The sequence below is a fragment of the Triturus cristatus genome, chromosome 3_2 (assembly GCF_964204655.1).
Source record: "Triturus cristatus chromosome 3_2, aTriCri1.1, whole genome shotgun sequence".
NCBI lineage: Eukaryota > Metazoa > Chordata > Amphibia > Caudata > Salamandridae > Triturus > Triturus cristatus.
In genome coordinates this window covers 894,558,291-894,580,437 of record NC_140584.1, presented here as the reverse complement: position 1 = coordinate 894,580,437, position 22,147 = coordinate 894,558,291, and the positions used below count along the sequence as shown (strand labels likewise).

The 22,147-nt window shown below is 48.2% G+C and overlaps 1 protein-coding gene across 1 annotated transcript in view; it reads right to left on the bottom strand.

The window, feature by feature from the left end:
- Window positions 1-22,147, bottom strand: part of SHPK (sedoheptulokinase) — a 221,557-nt gene that overhangs the window by 175,881 nt on the left and 23,529 nt on the right. The window lies entirely within an intron of this gene.

Genomic DNA, 22,147 nt, shown 5'->3' with positions numbered 1-22,147 from the left:
ATTAAAAAAACTGCCTCTCTACACGTTCCTATAAGAAATCATGATTTTGCCTCTTAAAGTAGGGTTAAGTGCATATGATTCTTAATATCCACTACACATACAAAGTTCAAGCATACATAGCCATGATCGTGCATAACAATTTCTTGCCTATTCCTTTCCTAGTAACTTCGCATACTAACCACCATGACACAAACAAATACATTTGTGAGTGTGTATTATTCACAATATAATTTTGTGTATAATACATCTAAATGCTAAACAATAGAAATATATGCATTATGTTGTGAGCTCCTAAGTAAAATAAGCCCTACCTACTAAGGCATGTTACAACCAATCTTCAGCTAAATTGTGGTCTAAATTAAAATCTCTGCCAATACTTCATAAAGAAAATGTCGCCAAGACATTCTACATGCTTTAGAGGATCATAAATCGATGCTGAGATTGGGACACAAATTGTCCCTAAAACAAAAGAAATAGTACCTCTCTCAACAGTAATACACATGTGCATTCTATATCACTTTCTATTGTTGAGATGTTGTCTAAACTTAGCACAAAATTAAATAGACATCTCCCTAAAGTTAGATTCAAAGCAACTTGGGAATTCAAAATTACATTTGTAATCTTAGATATAGGCTGGATAACTTTGCAGCAGGCGTGTGGTACTTCTAGAAATTAGGTCTCCACCTACTTCCTATTAATGCACTGCAATACTTTTTTTTCCTTTTTATTAGACTATTCAAACCATTCATATTCCATGTTAAAAAGTAAAGGGGCATGACATTTTCATAGCTGCAACACACTTCCCTTCAAAGCAGTATTGTAAGCTTAATAATGCTATATGTCTGCTTATATTACTATCGCACAAGATCGAAAATCTATTAGAAGTGGGAGTGGAATTCATATAGAACTCTCCAATTGGCTAGGGCTAATTCAGGTCTTTACCAGAAAAAACAGCATACATTTCGACAGAAACAATTGCACAATAGATAGAAAACAGGACAAAAGGATGTAACAGGAAGCGCACCGATTTTCAGAGGGTTTCTAAAAGCTCACCTCTCAAATTCCACACCTTATTTAGAGGTAGGAAAACCATTTAGTTTCTGACCGTGGAAACTAAGACGACTGCACCTTAAAAACATACACCCCGCGGGCCAAAGGGTTCTCAGCAATGGAAGACCCACCATATTTACAGCAGGACTTCCTGTTTGTAGGACTTCCTGTTTGTAGCTGCCTACAAGTTTTATGGGTCCCAGTCAGGATAAAAAATCCTCATGCGTGCTTGATAAAAAAAATCGACAAGGACACTGATCTTTATGTTTACCAGAAAAAAACTAAAAAGTTTAGATGGCACTGTTACAATGAAGTAATGTGCGCAGGCATGGTCTTGTATAAACGATTGATGATTTATTCTTCAGATCCAAATCACATGTTAAAGGTTATAAGAAGATGTTCTGTTCCTTATTAATACCCCACCAGGAGCAGCGTCCTCGCTGCTCAGCCACTTCTCACCAACTGATTCACCCTTCCAATCCAAACCACCCTCAACATTCTATCTGACCTCATCAAAGGCAGAGCAGGCAGGCAGAGAACAGTGTAGGGAGAGCGCATTGAGAATAAGCACATTACAACACATCTCCCCCCTTATAATAATTGAAAACAATCAAAATGTGTAATGGTGATACAACATACACACAGCATAGGAGGATGCATTAATAGCAACTAAATAAACATCACCCCCCCTGCTATAATGATCATATACAATAAAAATGCATGAAGATAATTAACACACATTTGGTAGAAAAAGAGGATGCATAACCTAAACATTAAACACCATCTTTCCCCTTGATAATGATCATAAACAAATTGCAAAGCTAGCATGAAAACTCATGCTACAACTATGGGTACAAAACACTACACTCCACAACGTACCCACTGTCCCTCATACTAAGGCACAAGACTGCGGCAGAGCAGGGATCTACAACCCTAAACTGCACCAACTATGGCAAGACAGATCTACCCTTAAGACAGATCTAAGACAAAATCCCTTAACCCTAACCAAACACAGGGTAACCTTAAACCCAAAATACCTTATGGGTAACTATAACTGGCAAATCAGGGTATCCCTTAACCCTAAAACACTCTCGCAATAACTATGAGTATCCATAACCCATGACAAATTTAGGGTATCCCTTAACCCTAAAACACACTCGCAATACACTATGGGTATTTATAACCCATGACCATTTAGGGTATCCTTTAACCCTAAGCTAATCCAGTATGTCCTTGAACCCAAAATATACTGGCCAAACCACCATAACAATGAACTGACAATACACCCATAAATATTTCATGGGTAACTAACGACTAAAGACATCATGGGTAACTTTGAACCCAAGAAAAAATGGACACAACAAGGAATTCAACAACAAATGCACACAGTCATACACCAATGACAGAAATCCCCCAATAATAAACAGTAACCAATGACCAACCCCCACGTCCTAGGGAAACAAACCCCACCATTCAAAATATAAAAACAAAAACAGTGTCACATTGCTGAAAATAAAGAAAAGGAAAGTCTCTGACTCCGGTGAGCGAACTGTCACCCGAGATCCTTGTCCAAAATAGATCTGCAAACCTGTATTTTCAGCACATAACATCCAGCTTTTAGACAGTAGTCAAATTGAGCGCAGCTATTGGACCTTTGCACACGCTCCATGACAGGACCAGGATGAAGAAAAATGCCGCCTCAAGAAACACCCATACCAAGGAGGAAGACCGCAGATTTCGACATAAGTACCTGTGACATCTTCCTGCTTTGAAACCACGACGTATCCAATAACTTTATTGGCACTGAGAAGACAATGCGTGGTTGGCAACACATGCGACTTGAACGCGTGAAGTAACAGGAAACAAAGTAAATTTGGAACGCCAATCCCAAAATGGCGGGACGCAGCGCACGCTGCACCGGGTGGCTCAAGGCACGCGCGTGCATCAACGTCTGGAAGCTGCACAACGCTGCGCGAGCCCAAAGCAAGACTCGCGCTAGAAGTAACGGAGAAGGAATGACCGTTACAGGTGAGTGACCGTTGCCATCAAAACTATGAAAGTTAGTCAGCAACAACATGGTGGCCCAAAAAAAAAACCAAAACAAAACTCCAAACCATAAGAGCCAGCTGCATGAGGGAAACACATCGTCAGGTGGAAACTCCTCTTCACACACCACCAATGTCACGAACTCCTGGGCCACTCACAGCTGTTGCTCAAATACCCAAACACCACAAACACATGAAGTCTTTTCCATGACTCGCATTGCCGGCTCCTCACGCAACGCTCTTCCTCAAGACGTGAACAAAGAGCTCCTCAGTCGACAAACAGAGACTGAAGCGCTAACCCCAGATATCAGTTTCAATGTCTTTTAAAATTATTTCTTAAAGTCTCTGGGGAAACTTGACAGCACTTCCACTCTGAGGCCCTGTGAAAACTTGCGAGCAACACATTCTTGTTGGTCCTCAGGGAAACTCCTGTACATGGGGACACACACCCAAGACAGCAGGAATTGGCAGGCCCAGGCCAAGGCTGACCGTTCCCTTTTTGGTCAGAATTGTCCTTCGGGGAAACACTCACCCAAGTCCATCATCTGGCACATCCACGATAGGGCTGACTGGTCTTTTGGTCACTGGTGGGGCTTGTGGAGTGCAAGATTACTTCTTTATTTTTTTAATGCGCTTCTTCAGTTCAAAGTCCATCCAAAGTTGGCTCTTAAGTTTCACAAGTCCAAACTCCTTTGAAGGTACACGCAGGTTCTTTAAATCATCGCCAGTGTTACAATGAAGTAATGTGCGCAGGCATGGTCTTGTATAAACGATTGATGATTTATTCTTCAGATCCAAATCACATGTTACAGGTTATAAGAAGATGTTCTGTTCCTTATTAATACCCCACCAGGAGCAGCGTCCTCGCTGCTCAGCCACTTCTCACCAACTGATTCACCCTTCCAATCCAAACCACCCTCAACATTCTATCTGACCTCATCAAAGGCAGAGCAGGCAGGCAGAGAACAGTGTAGGGAGAGCGCATTGAGAATAAGCACATTACAACACACTGCAGTCTCATTAAAGAAATTCCTACTGTATCGATAGAATGACTTTTGGTGACCATTGCCAATCCTTTTGCTGAGGAACACTAAACTGAGATGAGTGTTTGCCAAGCTGCAAGAGTGGTAGAAGCCACGACTGACTAGCCATATGATTGGCCGGCCTAATTTTAGAATTTCCTGCCACATGGGTAGGGAATTTTCATCAAAAGCTGTGACCTAATTGAAGCTCTAAAATATATATAAATAAAAAGTTATAAAAAAGGGACCAAGAAACACAATCCAAATACTGACAAGACTGGAAAAAAACTAAGTACTAGAACTAAATCAGATTTAAGATTTCCTCCTCTAATCTATCAGAGAACAACCTTCATAATCTTATTACCCATAGCTTCTATGGATGTTGAGACCGCATCAGTTCAGAAAGCCTTTATTGCCAGTGCACCCCTCTTAGCAGTTGGAGGCAAAGTAGGTGAGGCCTCCCCAGGAGCCAAATCCTACTCCACCTCCTAAGTCGAACAAGTGGTGCAGCAGTAAAAACATGTGGACAATTGAGACACTACAGGAACAGCGGTGACCCAAAAGGAAGCAAGGCAAGCAACAATATCCACAGGCATCAACGGGATAGGAGCTGACAGACAGTGCCTCAATACTGGACACCTGGGGCCCTAAAGAATAGATATACCACTCCTCACAGGTGTCAGGTGAATTCTTCAAAGGCACCAGAATAAGGTAGAATAGCTCTATTAAGGGAAACAAGCAAGTAAAGAAGCAGTAGAAGAGATATACAGAGACTGCTTGGAAGGAACTGCTCCCAGCTCGCGAGGTGCAGTAGGTAAGATCTTGGACAATAAAATGGTTTGGCAAAGTGTGAAGGATGGCGGTTCTGAGGAAAACCCATAGTGGAAATAAAACCTAATATCACCACATCTATTGGAATTACCCACCCGTATAAAGGAGAGAGTGCGAACATAAATAGTAAAGATACACTGTGAGTAGTACCAGATAAGCAAAGAATGCCCCAAATGTCTTGGGGAATGGGGGGTGCGCTTTGATGAAAATGCATGAAAAGTGAAGTGCAAATCTTGGAGCTGGTGATGGAATGCACAACGTAAGAAGAACTCAGCAGTCCACGCCTGCATGACCCGTGGTGAGACAGACAGGTATAAATACTAGTAAAGCCAGTTTACATATGAATGTCAAAGTCACATTAACAGAGTGGCATTGATACATTTTTGCAGGGCCAGAGGGAGGAGGCTGCAGCCGCCAATAAGGGGACAAAAAGTTCACCTGAAATCACAAAAGTGCTCTCATAGTAGACCTGAATAAGAATTTCTCTGAGCTGAACACAGATATGAAGGGCACAAATCTACACATTGAAAGTGCAGAAGATCATTTCAAAAACACGTAGATGGACCACAACCTCCCTATAACAGTGACCCACTTGGAAGCACAGACTTAAACACTTCTGAGAAGTGCAATTACCTTGAAAACAGGTGAAGGAGAGACAACATCAGGGTGAGGGGCTTCAAAGAGGCTATATTGGGTAACAACATCAACAAGTGCCTGGAAGAAATCCTTGGGTCCATCTAGAGTTCAGAGAGGGGGAAGGAGGGAGATGAGGCAATCCGAACACCAAACCCAGAGAGATAGTAGCTAGGATATAGAGCTTCTTACTGGTGGAACTATTATTAAGGAGAACACAAACCTAAAGGTCTAAGTATCAGGACAACTGACTATCATACAATGGACTGCATCCTTTCGGCCTACAACTCATACGGCAGGGCTGGAAGGTCACAATCACCATCCTGGAAGAAGGTCAAGCTTTCATGCAACAGGAGGATGAAACTAATTTATCAAATGACTCGACACCTGCCTCAGCAACGCAAATGAGCAAAGCAAGCCATGTCCTCGATCCAGCCACCAACAGTAGCAGGAGATAGGCAAGGTGAAAAACGAACACTACAAAAACATTGGTGAAGCAGGTTCATAGCGAGTACACTTAATACATTGGAAGGGGTTGCCTTTAGTGTAGAGGAGAGGGGTATGGGCAACTGTGAGGATTCCTGTTACTCGCTTGAATCACAGAAAGGAGGTTTGGCCCTTCTCTACTGATGGACACAGTATTTGTAATACACTTTCCGACAAAAAGGGGGTGCTATCTCGAGTACCCAGGACCTCTGAAAAAGACCCTTATGTAGAAATGGTTAGAGCACAGTTGTTCAGCTTCTAGGTTAAGGGGAAGAAGGGGAGGGAAAAGGGGGAACTGGGTGAAGCAGGGCGCAGATAGCAAGCAATAACTGTCATAGGTGCAGACATATTTAGGCTGATATCATTTAACATAAAGAGCCAGAACTAATTCAATAAAAGACATAGATTTTGGAGGTGCACTGGGAATCATGACCTGGATATCTACAAGAAATCCACTGGTGAAGTTGCAATCAATTTCGAATGTGACATAAAACATAACTGGTACAGTTTTTGGCCTTATTTCCCACTGAAGCAGCAGTAATGACAATACTATCCAAGCTTAATTTGGAGAAGTTAAAGGCCAAATTCAGAAGGGACACAAACGGCAGATTTCTGTGTGTTCAACTATTATTGAGAAGACAACTCACAACACTGCTCAATGAATATTCACTTAACAGGGGGCAAGACCATTTTTTAAAAACAAACCCTGGAGGATCTAGTAAAAAGAAGTGAGGGGGACATGAATATGGGAGGCGGTGCAGGGGGTGTTGACATAAGCATGGTATGGGACCACAGCTGGATAGAAGGGGTAAAACAACTACAGGGGAAGTAACTAAGGGGATCATTACGATGTTGGTGGGACAAGCGTCCACCCGACATCGCAGTGGAAGTGCGACTAGTAGTCGGCGGTTCCACTCCCGGTATTTAAATGCGACCAACAGCACGGCGGTCGGAAATATGCCTTTTCCAATTGCAGCTTGTGCTACAGCCTGAAAAAAGGCCGTAGCACAAGCTGCAATTGAAAAAAGGCATATTTTACACATCCATGCACCTTGTGCCAAGCACCAAGGGGTGCCTGGCACACTGTGCATGGATGTGTGGGGCGGCGCCACATGTGCCACCCAGGCCTCAAAGCGTAGGCCCAGGGGGGACGGAGGCCCTGCTAGGAACCCCCAAAATCTCTTTCAATCTGCCATTTCATGGCAGAGGGAAACGGGCATTTTAATCCCTACAGCGGTGCCGGAGCATGCACCGCCCCTATTGTAGGGATTACTGTCCAACCGCTGCACCAACAGGAAAAGCAGCGGTCGGTCCCTCCACCCAATGCCTCCTACCACAAGATCAGAATCCAGCGGTCGGACCGCTCCTGTAGATGTTGGTGGGCCCACCACCACCGGCCTGTCTGACGGGACCACCAACATCAGAATAAGCCCCTAAAAGTGTGAATGACAAAATAAGGGAACTGTATTTAAAAGACCCTTGGGGGCTCTTCATACCTTCATACTGGAGAGAAGAATTACACCTTTTATTGAAATGTGCATGCGTCTTACTCAAGCATTGATTACATTTTCATGCCACTGGGTCTCATCTGTAAGTGGTGGATAATGGAATGATTTCCCCACCAGACTATGTATACATGGAGGTGTCATGAACAGGGCACAGCAACACAACCCAAAGGGACATGCAGGTTAAACATAGGTGTGTTTGATGACCCGTTCAACAAGGAAGAACTTGCTAAAGTGACAGAGGAGTTTTTCAAAATGCCCAGCAACTCTTGGGGGTGCATTTAAGGCAAAAATAAGGGGAGTAGCAGTACCTTTATCTGAGAGACGCAAGAGACAGGAGCTCAAAAGATAAGGGATGCCTGCCAGAAGATCAGCGTACAGCCCTAATAGTAACTATTCCTAAACTGGGGAAACCCCGGAGCAATGTGTCTCTTATAGGTCCATATCCCTACTCAACCTGGAGGTTAAAGTCTTGGCGAAAGTTCTGGCATCTCGGCTGTCCACAGTGATAACCTCAGTGGTGCATCCAGACCAGTCAGGCTTTATAGTACAAAGAAGCATTAGATTAAATCTTAGGCACCTATATGGGGTTCTACATATGATCCAAGACAGACCAGGGAAGAGGCTATCCTGATTTCGCTAGATGCCCGAATGGCTTTCAACAGCACTGAATGGCCGTACCTCTTTGCTGTACTCGAGAAATTGGGATTTGGGCAAGGATTTATCTGTTGGGTCAGGTTATTGTAAAGAGAACTGAAGGCGAGAGTAAGGGTTAAAGGGGTGGTATCCAGAGCATTTACACAGGGACGGGAGACTAGACAGGGGGCCCCCTTATCCCGGGGCTTTTTGCACTGGCTCTGGAACCGCTGGCAGCATGGGTAAGGGCGGATCACATGGTGAGAGGCCTTGGGGAATGGGAAGAACGAATCTCACTATATGAGGATGATATCCTCCTATTCGCCACCAGACCATACAGCACAGTGGCCAGGCTGCTCCACATTTTTTGACTTTTTGGCAGTTACTCTGGCTCCCAGATTAACTGGGATAGGTCCCTACTACTCCCTTTGTCCAGAGATACTCCACCGAGATTGGCCAGAGACACGCCCCTGCTAGTGCAGATGAGCTTTAAGTACCTGGGCATATAGATCACCAGAGATCTAAATGATTTCCTAAGAGATATTCTTTTTCCATTAATCAAGAGTCTCAGGACTGACAAGGCACATTGGAGGGGCCTCCCAATATCCTAATGGCGGCCCTCTTTAAAATGATGGCCCAGCCCGCTTTCTTTATATTCTACAAAATACCCAGTGCCGGGTCTCTCCTGACCTGACGGGGAGCTACGGGGGCTTTTCTGGAACGGGGGCAGCTCTAGAATAGCCCTTTCAAAGTTACAGAGGGGGGTTTATGAAGGGGGCTGGCAGTCACAGATATTAAGAAATACTACTGGGCAGCACAGTTGAGCACAGTGAATGCGTGGGTGTATGCAGATAGGGAGGAGCCAGCATACAGGGTCGACCGACAGGCGATGGGAGACAGAGGCTATCTGGAAGTACTATACCAAAAAAACAACTCCCATTTCCTAAACACACTCGGACAGTCTTCCAGGTGTGGCACGAGGTGAATAGATATCTGAAGTGTGCAAATACCCTGACCGAGAGAACACTACTATAGGACAGTGATTTGTTAAGGGAAGTGGGTAGACTGGAAGGTTTTCATTAATGGAGGATATTGGGAATAGAATAACTTGGGGATGCTTGGAGGGGCTGAGCACAGATCACATTCCAAGAGCTGCGAGAGTGATAGAGCATGGCGAACACTGAAAGATTTCATTATCTGCAATTGGAACATGAAGGATGCACATCCGAAAAGGGGATAGTATACCAGAATACACGCCGCTGGAGAATAGACTCCTGCTGAACCTAATAGTGTCCAAAGCAGTTTCACAGACATATAAGAAAATCATCAATAATTCACCAGACCCACGGGTCCAATTGCAAGAGGCATGGGAAACGGAAGTAGGAATCCTAGAGGATGATGATTGGGTGGAGGCTTCGCAGGGATCGAGGGAGGTGGCCATAAGATCGCATTTCAGGTTAGTGCAGCTAAGAATACTGCATAGATACTACCACTCTAGTTCACTCTTATATAGGCTGGGACGAGGAGAAACAGACAAGTATAGAAGGGGATATGAGATGTGGGATAATTCTTCCACATTCAGTGAGAATGTCCAATTATCCGGAGTTACTGGACATAAGTCACCAAAGTTATGTCGAAAGTAGTAGATAGGGCAGTCCCGCGAGAGCCGAGATGGTTGATATTATGTGCATCATGGGAGGAGCTGTGTCCCAAATATGAGCGATTGTGGCTTATGACAGCAGCAGCAGTGGTCAAAAGAAATGTGGCCAGGGAATAGGGAACGACTCTCCCACCAAGGCTGGAGGAATGAGAACAAGATCTAGACTGGTGCAGCCAGGCGGAGAAGGTTATCTATCAGAGTAGGGGTTGCCCAGGGAAATGGATGAAGATTTAGGGAGGGTGGGTGGGAAGGCTGTAGGGGAACACGGTGGGGACTCTCCAGTTCCTTCAGTATGATGCAAGAGAAGATGGGGGTTCGACTAGGCAGACTATGTAGGGCGATACAAGTTACCAGCGATCATTTGTTCCTCCATGTACAGGGGTCGATAAAAGGGGGGGGGGGGTGAAACCTGTGAGATGATGTAGAGGTTAAGAGGAACTGACAATTTTCCTGTCACCCAACACTTCATGATAACTCACACTTCTTGACAGCAATGACTCATAACACCTTAAAATTCTGGTACAAGGGGGAAGAAAAAATGCTCTCAGATCTCCTACATCAGGGTAACTTCGAATCAGTTAGTGAGTGAGTGTAAAAAGCATGTTATGGTCATAGAACTATACAGAACGCCTCATTTGCACTCAAACATTTGGGGCCTGTAGGACCTGGGGTCTCCAGGCCCTATGGGGCGGTAACGTGACACGAGCGGTCGGGCCACCAAAGGTCTGTGTGTAAAGCAACCATACAACACGCACCTCACATGGGACGAGGAACACACACAATCAGTGACGCCACACTGGAGGAGTTATGTAAATACTCAAGTTTATCCAAGTAGATCACGTTAGATGCAGTTCATGAGGTAGCAGTACATTTCATAAGCTGATAATACAATTCCTAGTGACGTACATGTCAGTCAGGCGCTATAAAGGTTAGTCATACCATAACTGCAATTCATGAAATATCAGTACTGCCTGAGATACAATTACCCTTCACGTATATTTACTCGCGCGCTTCACCTTCCTGTAGCGCCTTAGGGGGGGGTGATTATAGCGCTAGGCGCGCTAATCGGTGACGACCTCAGAACGGGGCATCTAACACAGAGAGCTACTCGTAGTCAAGGACATTTAGCACTTCAATATGGAACATGAATAACAGAGCGCTACTCGTAATCAATAGCACGTAGCACTTCAATATGGAACATGAATTACAGAGCGCTACTCGTAATCAATAGCACGTAGCACTTCAAGCTGAGGGTGCGGTGCGGCTCCCAACCAGTAGGGGGCGCACCAGGGGCAATCCCAGCCTCCGGGCTTACCTCGTTCTCGTCGTCAGACGGCGTCCGCTCCAGCGACGCTTGGGAAACTCGGCCCCAGGCCTCGCGCACCTTCTCATACAGCTGCGACTCTGCAGGGCACTTCTTCCGGCCTCCGGGCCACGGCGGTGAGCGCGCTGGCTTCCACGTCACAGGGGGTGCTCAAGTTAAGGATGGGGGTTCCGCGCTCAGCGGAGCACGCTGCCGGGGATCCCAGGCCAGGTCAGGGAGCGCAGGGGTCACAGCGCTAATACCTGGTCGATCCCCGGTGGCTCTTCAATCTGCTTTGCATACGGCTTCAGGGGTCAGTCTGGACACGCAGTCTCAGTGCTTCGCATATAAGTTTAGAGTTCAATCTGGACACGCAGTCTCAGTGCTTGGCATATAAGTCTCTGTTCTCAGATGTTAGATGAAGTCTTGTTGGCGCAGATGTATCTGGCGCCCTTAAAGGGGTTCTGTTACAGGGGGTAGGGATGGAGAAGGCGACTAGGTCCTTCCTAGTCAGGCTGGGCAGAGGTTCTCTGGGTCCTCCTACTGCTGGGCAAGATCAGTGGGTTTCACAGGGTCCCTCACTCACTTAAGAGGCAGCACCTAAATCCTGTCACTCTCATACGCATAAGTCCCTGGCTAGGCCCTACCGCCTACACTCCTGGTGGATTCTTCCAGCTCTGCTTCACCCCACTGGCCAACTCACCACAAAAAGTTCCCTCCCTCACTTAAGTAGCCCTAGGTCAGGTGACCTCTGGCCAAGGCGGCAAAAGAAAAACCACACCTCCCTTCTAGAAGGTTCCAGCACATTCCAGGAGCTTCCCCACTCTACCTATGGGACAAAAAGGCGAGCTGGAGTCGCAACATTGTTGTGGGGTTCCAGCCAGCTCCTGGCAGCTAGGGTGCTACTATGAAAGACCACTCTGCAGTAGCAGGGGCCTGTGGCAGCCATCTTGGCAGAAGGGAGCACCTGCACCTTAACACTGATTGGCAATGAAAAGGCGCCCGGAGACCTAGTCCAACATAAAAATGAGGGTGGAAAAAATGAGGCACGATCAAAAATAGACGGGGAGACCACCCTAGGGCTGACAGGTCCAACATGCGTCCCCCCCAGCCGAAAGAGGGGAGAGCTACCCAACCTCTAGGGAGTTCTCATCACTAAGGCAGAAAAACCTGGAGAGACCGTCAGCATTGGCGTGGTCAACTCCGAGCCGATGTTCCACCCGAAAATCCATCCCCTGTACGGAAATGGACCACCTCAACAACTTGGGGTTTTCGCCTCTCATCTGCATGAGCCAGCGAAGGGGCCGGTGGTCGGTCTGAATAAGGAAGTGAGTGCCAAAGAGATATGGCCTCAACTTGTTCAGCGCCCAGACCACCGCGAAGGCTTCTCTCTCAATGGTGCTCCATCGCCGTTCCCGAGGGAGGAGTCTTCTGGATATGAAGGCCACTGGTTGATCTTGGCCCTCGGTATTGAGTTGCGAGAGCACCGCACCTATGCCGTGCTCTGAGGCGTCTGTCTGTACAATAAATTCCTTGCTGAAATCTGGTGTTGCTAGTACTGGAGCGGTACACATCGCATGTTTCAGCGTGTCGAAGGCTTCTTGGCATGCAGCTGTCCATATGACCTTGCGAGGTTGCTTCTTTGAGGTCAACTCCGTCAAGGGGGCTACGATGGTACCATATCCCTTGACGAACCGGCGGTAATACCCAGTGAGGCCGAGGAAAGCTCGGACCTCTGTTTGGGTCTTGGGGGGCTCCCAAGCCAAGATGGTCTATATTTTGGCCTGGAGGGGTTGCACCTTACCTCCGCCCACCAGGTGTCCCAGGTACACGACAGATCCCTGTCCAATCTGGCACTTGCTGGCTTTAACTGTTAAGCCAGCGCGTTGCAGCGCCTGCAATACCTCCTGGAGGTGTTGCAGATGGTCCTCCCAGGTGCTACTGAAGACAGCTATGTCATCCAGGTAGGCTGCTGAGAAGGACTCCAGGCCAGATAGTACCTGATTCACTAACCGCTGGAATGTGGCCGGAGCATTTTTAAGCCCAAAGGGCATCACTCGAAACTGGTAGTGGCCCTCGGGGGTGGAGAACGCTGTCTTCTCCCTTGCTCCGTTGGCCATGGCAATCTGCCAATATCCGGATGTCAGATCAATGGTGCTGAGGTACCGGGCTGCTCCCAGCCGGTCCACCAGCTCATCTGCACGTGGGATGGGGTGAGCATCTGTCTTCGTGACAGAGTTCAACCCCCGGTAGTCCACACAGAACCGAAGCTCCGGTGTCGTACCCGGTGGGGCCGCTTTCGGCACCAACACCACTGGACTAGCCCACGGGCTGCTGGAAGGTTCTATCACCCCCAGCTCCAGCATCTTTGCCACCTCACGCTGGATGCTATCCTTCACTCGGTCAGAGAGCCGGTAAGACTTGTTCTTCACCGGGGGGCTGTCCCCTGTGTCCACATCATGGGTACACAAATGAGTGATTCCAGGCGTGAGGGAGAACAACGAGGCGAACTGTCCCAGGACATGGCGACAGTCCCTCTGTTGCTCTGGGGTCAAGGATGGGGAGAGGACTACACCTTTCACCGAACCATCCTTCTCTTGTACTGCTAGAAGGTCAGGAAGAGCCTCACTCTCTTCCTCTTCGCTCCCATCCGTCACCATAAGGAGAGCAAGCTCTGATCGCTCATGGTGCGGCTTCAGGCGGTTGACGCGGATCACCCTGAGGGGCTGACGGGGGGTTTTCATATCGACTACGTACGTGGTCTGGCCTCGCCGCTCCACAATGTCGAACGGGCCGGTCCACCGGTCCTGGAGGGCACAAAGCTCCCCAGGTTCCATAACCCACACCTTCTGTCCAACGTCTAACTCGACCGTCCGAGCGTTGCGGTCATACCACTCCTTCATCATGATCTGGCTAGCCTCCAGGTTCTCTGTGGCTGCCTTCCACAGCTTGGCCATCTGGCTGCGGAACACCAGCATGTAGCTGACAATGTCACGGGGAAGCTTCTGTGAAGTCTTCTCCCACCCCTCTTTCACTAAACTGAGGGGACCCCTAACGGGATGGCCATAGAGCAACTCGAACGGGCTGAACCCGACTCCCTTCTGCGGTACCTCCCGATAGGAGAATAACAAGCAGGGGAGGAGGACGTCCCATTTACGCCTCAAGCCTTCGGATCATCCCCTTCAATGTCTTATTGAAGCGCTCTACAAGTCCGTTAGTCCGAGGATGGTAAGGAGTGGAGAACCGGTAGGTCACCCCACACTCCTTCCATATGGCCTGCATGTAGGCCGACATGAAATTCGTGCCCCTGTCCGACACCACGACCTTGGGGAATCCCACTCGGGTAAAAATCCCCAACAGTGCCCGCGCCACCACCGGTGCAGTGATGGTCCTCAGAGGAATAGCCTCTGGGTACCTTGTGGCGTGGTCCACCAAAACCAAGATGAACCGGTGTCCCGCTGCGGTCGGAGGGTCCAATGGCCCAACAATATCGATACCGACCCTCTCAAAAGGGGTCCCGACCACGGGGAGCGGTTCCAACGGGACCTTCAACTTAGTCCCAGTCTTGCCACTGGCCTGACAAGACTTGCAGGTCTTACAAAAGGTGTCTGAGGCAATCCTCATCCTGGGCCAATAAATATGGGGGACCAACCGTGCAAAGGTTTTGTCCTGACCCAGGTGTCCGGCCAAGGGTATCTCGTGCGCTAACTTCAGCAGGAAGGTCCGGTAACATTGGGGGACCACTATGGCCCTCGAAGATCCATGTACCGGCACCCTGGGCTCACTGTATAGGAGACCATCCTCCCAATACACGTGATAACCTCCCAGTTCCTGACTGGCCACTTGGGCTTCGGCCTGCCGCCACATGCCTTCAAGCGTGGGGCACGCCCTTTGTGCCTGACAAAATTCCTCCTGGGTAGGCCCTCCTTCCACATGCCAGTCAGCAAGGGTCGGCAAGTCCTCCACAGGAACGACATCTACCTCCGCGGACTCCGGGGGCACCTCTGCGGCCTCCCCATCCATCTCACGGGGCATGTCCTCTACCACCTTCTTCTTTCCATGTTTGGCTTTGGGTTGGGCCATGATTCCAGGCTCCAACCCAGGGTGAGTTCCATGCCGGGCAGCCATGGACCGCGTGCTCACGCAAGTCCACCCTGGTAATCCCAGCATCTCTGTGTGAGCGTGAAACTCAACATCTTTCCACTTGGTGTGCTCCAGGTCGTTCCCTAGCAAACACACCACAGGCAAGGCAGGGCTCACAGCAACTCTCAGTAGGCCTCTGACTCCTCCCCACTCAAATGGAACACGAGCCACTGGATAGTGACTCATACTGCCGTCAGCCAATACGGCCGGATGGAACTCCTCGGGGACCACTTGGTCTGGGGACACCAGCCGCCGCACGACAGTGGTCAAGCTGGCCCCTGTGTCCCTCAGAGCTTCCACCTCCTCCCCATTAGTTCTCACCCTCTGCTGATATTTAGCAGTGTTCGGGGGCAGGGACACTACGGGGACCACCTCTCTATCCCCGAGTGAAACCAGCGTCAGGCCTGTCCACTCCCGTTCCCTATCTAAGGGCAGCTCCACCCCAAGCGCTATACTACTCACCCCGGGACTTTTCCCGCCCGTTGGGGCTGGTGGTCGCTTGCGACACTTGGGATCTCCCCTGTAGTGTCCAATCTCCCCACACTCGTAGCACCGCACAATCCTAGGCTGCTGACTCCTGTCAGGGTAAGTGGGTCTTGTGGAATTGGACGGGGGTGGGGTTCCTACTCCCTTCCCAAACTTATTTTGGGGACCTTTCGAGAACTCCACCTTTTTATCTCCCCCCTCTTTCTTCTGGGGGAAACCCTGTCCGCCTTTCGAGCCATCTCCCCCGGGGCCCTTGTGAGACACCCGGGTGCTCACCCAAATATCTGCCTCCTCCGCAAGCTCACGGGGATCCATCAACTTGCGGTCCACCAGATGTTGGCGCAGCTCCGGAAAGCTCTTATCCAAGAGGTGCTCCCTTAAAAAAAGATCGTACAACCCTTGGTAGTCCTGCACCTCTCTGCCACGCACCCAACCATCTAGTGCCTTCCTCGCATAATCAAAAAAATCTACCCATGTCTGTGTGGACAGCTTATGGCTGCCACGAAACTTTTGCCTGTACCTCTCGGGGTTGAGACCAAACTTTTTTAACGAGGCCTCTTTCATGGGGGCATACCTTACCTGATCCGCCTTGGCCAAATATAGCAGGGTGTCCCTAACATTGGGAGGTATATACCGGTATAAACCACCTACCCCAATTACTCTCGGGTACCCCATGGGCCGTCAAGGCTACCTCGTATGCCTCCAACCATTGCATGATGTCGTCCCCCACTGTGTAATTGGCAATTACCTCTTTAGGTAGGTAGAACTTTGATTCTTGAGGTTCCTTAGGTATGCTGCCACCATTGTCCTTATTGGACGCATTCAATTGAAGGGCGCGTAGCTCTAGCTCTTTTAGCTGAAGCTCGTGCGCCAGCTTCTTCTCCTCCATTGCCCATTTCTTGTTCTCTCTTTCATGTTCTAATTTCGCTAGCTCCCATTTTAGTTGCCTCTCTTCCCTCCTGTCCTCGTACTCCTCTGGGGACGCGCTCCTTCTAGACCCTGTCCTACTACTGGCCCCAGAACGTCTCCCTGGGGGCACATTTTCCGACATATCTACATTTAAGATGTCTAGTACTTCCTGGGCGCTCTCCTCCTGAGGTGCATCTGGTGCCTCCTGTCCCTCATCCCCTCTCCCTTCTCGGTGGGCTTCTACCCATGCCCTAATGGCGGTGCGGAGTTCCGGTCCTTTGGCCTTCCGCATCCCAGGCACCCCCATCCCCTGCCCGAACTCCCTTAGTTGCTTCACAGTGTACCCCTCGAGGTCAGCTAACCGGAATTCCATTCTGGCAGGTGGGGACCTAGACACTAAGGAGAAAAATTCCTAGGGGATAGGCAACAGTTCTCAGCTAACCAGGCTTCTTGTACTCTCAACCTGGACAGTGGAAATAACAATGCAGCAATCAATGGTTTCAGAGCTCTGGAACAATTAGGCGTTTAATTGTGGTGCTCTCCACCTCACGGAAGGGTGCTGTATGGTCACAGGTCCTAAGGATCCCAGCGCTCGCCAACAATGTAGGACCTGGGGTCTCCAGGCCCTATGGGGCGGTAACGTGACACGAGCGGTCGGGCCACCAAAGGTCTGTGTGTAAAGCAACCATACAACACGCACCTCACATGGGACGAGGAACACACACAATAAGCAACGCCACACTGGAGGAGTTATGTAAATACTCAAGTTTATCCAAGTAGATCACGTTAGATGCAGTTCATGAGGTAGCAGTACATTTCATAAGCTGATAATACAATTCCTAGTGACGTACATGTCAGTCAGGCGCTATAAAGGTTGGTCATACCATAACTGCAATTCATGAAATATCAGTACTGCCTGAGATACAATTACCCTTCACGTATATTTACTCGCGCGCTTCACCTTCCTGTAGCGCCTTAGGGGGGGGGGGGTGATTATAGCGCTAGGCACGCTAATCGGTGACGACCTCAGAACGGGGCATCTAGCACAGAGAGCTACTCGTAGTCAAGGACATTTAGCACTTCAATATGGAACATGAATAACAGAGCGCTACTCGTAATCAATAGCACGTAGCACTTCAATATGGAACATGAATTACAGAGCGCTACTCGTAATCAATAGCACGTAGCACTTCAATATGGACCATGAATAACAGAGCGCCACTCGTAATCACTAGCACGTAGCACTTCAATATGGCACATGAATAACAGAGCGCTACTCGTAATCACTAGCACGTAGCACTTCAATATGGCACATGAATAACAGAGCGCCACTCGTACTCCGGGGCAGTCAATGCTTCACACGGGGGGCTGTCCGCAGGGAGCGCACGGGACTTGCGGAGCGAGTCTCTCGGGCTCCGGTGCAGTTCGTAGGGCACCGTGCTTCAGTACTGTTCAAGGGGGCACAAGGAGAGGATCCCTCGGCTGGGTCTCTCCGTCGCGATGACAGGGGGGAACTCCCACGGAGAGGGGACCCGGGCTGAGGGTGCGGTGCGGCTCCCAACCAGTAGGGGGCGCACCAGGGGCAATCCCAGCCTCCGGGCTTACCTCGTTCTCGTCGTCAGACAGCGTCCGCTCCAGCGACACTGGGGAAACTCGGCCCCAGGCCTTGCGCACCTTCTCACACAGCTGCGACGGCAGCGGCGGGGCCACGGGCTTCTCACGGGCCTCGCGACTCTGCAGGGCACTTCTTCGGGCCACGGCAGTTAGCGCGCTGGCTTCCACGTCACAGGGGGGTGCTCAAGTTAAGGATGGGGGTTCCGCGCTCAGCGGAGCACGCTGCCGGGGGTCCCAGGCCAGGTCAGGGAGCGCAGGGGTCACAGCGCTAATACCTGGTTGATCCCCGGTGGCTCTTCAATCTGCTTTGCATACGGCTTCAGGGGTCAGTCTGGACACGCAGTCTCAGCGCTTCGCATATAAGTTTAGAGTTCAATCTGGACACGCAGTCTCAGTGCTTGGCATATAAGTCTCTGTTCTCAGATGTTAGATGAAGTCTTGTTGGTGCAGATGTATCTGGCGCCCTTAAAGGGGTTCTGTTACAGGGGGGTAGGGATGGAGAAGGCGACTAGGTCCTTCCTAGTCAGGCTGGGCAGAGGTTCTCTGGGTCCTCCTACTGCTGGGCAAGATCAGTGGGTTTCACAGGGTCCCTCACTCACTTAAGAGGCAGCACCTAAATCCTGTCACTCTCAGAGGCATAAGTCCCTGGCTAGGCCCTACCGCCTACACTCCTGGTGGATTCTTCCAGCTCTGCTTCACCCCACTGGCCAACTCACCACAAAAAGTTCCCTCCCTCACTTAAGTAGCCCTACGTCAGGTGACCTCTGGCCAAGGCGGCAAAAGAAAAACCACACCTCCCTTCTAGAAGGTTCCAGCACATTCCAGGAGCTTCCCCACTCTACCTATGGGACAAAAAGGCGGGCTGGAGTCGCAACATTGTTGTGGGGTTCCATCCAGCTCCTGGCAGCTAGGGTGCTACTATGAAAGACCACTCTGCAGTAGCAGGGGCCTGTGGCAGCCATCTTGGGAGAAGGGAGCACCTGCACCTTAACACTGATTGGCAATGAAAAGGCGCCCGGAGACCTAGTCCAACATAAAAATGAGGGTGGAAAAAATGAGGCACGATCAAAAATAGACGGGGAGACCACCCTAGGGCTGACAGGTCCAACAGGGCCTTTTTCCAACTTACAAAGAAGCTGCCATCAAACAACTGACTAAATATGAAACAGACATTTGGAATTATGATGGTTCCCCAGGACTAATCTCTAAGAAATACATAATTCTCTAAGATGTTCAGTAGGATCACACATAAGCACAGTAAAACAAATGGGGATGGTCTTTAATTGTCCTGCCTGGGCAAAAAGAGGGGTCCAAGCTATGGCACACCATTCCACACACATTCAGGAGCATTTCATATAAGGAATCTGCCTATAAAATCATGTACCAGTGGTATCAAACCCCTCAGCGCCTACAAAGGATTTTTCCTTTAGTACCTAATAAGTGTTTAGATGCAACACCAGAGATGGCTCTTTCCTACATATAAGTCGGGAATGTGCACATTTTGGAGGGAGGTGCTGGGATGTATTAAAATGGCTCTAGGCTTCCCAAAACCAGAGGAATGAAGCTTAAACATGTTGGGTACTGGAGTGCCTTATCTAGAGGGCCTGAGTAGGGCAAGAAACGTGCTTCTGTTACAGATGCTTTTTACGGCAAACATATTGATCACTCTCATTGCAAATCTAATTCATCACAGGGAATAGCTCAAAGGTTCCATAGGCTCTGGCAGTTGATGAAAATGGAGACGCTAACTCACAATCTCAAGGGCAAGGAGCCTAAATTTGGCAAAATGTGGAACTCTATAGTTACATATGCTATCAAAGTGGGGCATGCTTGCTTTGCACCAGTGCACTTGCAAGCCTTGCAGCTCTTAGCATATGTTGTGATGTAATGTTTCAAAAAGAAGCATTTGTATAATTTCCTTCATGTGATTCCTTAGCCCTGGTTGCATTACATGGCATAAATACTCGGGGTTGGAATATGGAATGCGGGAGATCAGGAGGAGGAGAAGCTTTCTCATGAAGCTTTTCCATGAAGTGTTGGGGCCTTAATTATTAAAGAAGTTACTCAAACAATTAATCTTTGTCTTTACTACAAAATTTGTCGACGACTGGTTGGCCCCAAAACCTGAACTTACGCTGGCTGCCATTACTGAGGGTGCATCCTGTATCGCTGAGCCTCGCCTTTCTGAGGAGTTATCATGGTGAATGGCAACATTTATACAAGGAAGACAATGTGAAGTAAGACAATGTTTTTGGGGCCGTATTGTGGAGAAGTTGTGACTCTGCACTAAAAAAAGCTTTGTGCTGAGCTAAATCGTTTTTTTTGTGTTTGTTTTTTTAAATCAACCGCTGCAGTTGTTTGTAATAATGGGTCATTTTCAAAAAGTGTGTAGGTGGAAAGGCAGTAGCTGTTAAGTTGTTAGAGGATGGTTCAGATTCTGAAACGCAGGACACTGATGGTGATGACACCAATATGTGTGTTTTGAGTGTAGATTCTGATACTGAAGTGTTGGATGTGCATAATGACAGTAAAAAAACAAAGTGCAACTTGAACATGGGGTGGTGTGACTGCTACGGTTACGGCAGACTCTGGATCGCCATATACCATTATAAATGGGATGGTTTGGAGTGAGAGATTTTAGCATCTATTAGGAGAGACACTTGACTCTCCAGATATTTCTCCCAAAAGTTTAACGGGGAGCCCATTGTACTTTTGGGTTATAGAAAATTGTGCTTTGTATGCAAGATGTTCGTCTCTAAAGCAGGACCCTTGGTTTTTGGGATGGTGGAATCAGGTGGTCTTGGCATTATCTTGAAAACAAATAGTTTTGAGTCCAGCGTGGTGTTGATAGAGGAAATATTCTCAAAGTATCCCGAGGTGTTTTCTGATGGCATTTGATAAGCTCAAGAGGTTCCAGTATAAAATAATCTTGAAGGATGAGACTGTCCCTTGTATTCACAAGTCAAAAAATATTCCCATGGCTATTAGAGATGAAGTGTACAAGGATTTAGAAAAGTTACAATAAGCGATAATGACTGAGTCAATTGAATCTTATGATTAGGTCACTCCATTTGTGGTGGTGCAACGGGCCAACAGTAAACTCAGGTTCTGTGTTGACCTGAGGGATCTGAACAAAAACATTGGTTGACCAATTTCCCTTTCCAGGATAAGTGAAATGTTCTCAGTTATTAAGAATGCTAAATGGTTTACCACCATTAATTTAACTTCTACCTCCCACCAGTTAGCTTTGCATCCGGAAAGTTGCCAGTTAATCACGCTGTTTTGGTGCTTCCAGTTTGTAAGGGTACGGTTTGGATTAGGGTCTGCGGCTGCAATGTTTCAGCGCTTCATGTTCAAGTTGTTTAAGGATTTCAAAAGGGTGATATTCTTTCAGGACAATACCCAGGTCATGGGTGAAACCAAGGGAGAACAAGCCAACAAACTCATAGAGGTTCGGGAAGGTTTTACTGCTCAGTATACAAAATGAAAGTTTTCAAAGAATTTGGGGGCACATGCATCAAGGTAATCCTTTGCGATTACCAAATAACAAATTTTAAGGATTCGCTATTTGGTAATTGCGAGTGCCTATGCATAAAGGATTTGCAAATATTTTTGTAAATCCTTAATATTCCCTTATAGTGAATCGCAAATTGTGATTCGCTATTAGGGAATGCATTCCTATTCATTCCTATGGGTCTATGGGGCCATAGGATGAATGGAAATGCATTCCCAATTTGTGATTACCAAATTGGTAATCGCATATTGCGAATACAATTGCAAAGGTGTTAGGGGGCCTAAAGCCCCCCTAATGCTCCCCAAAAAAG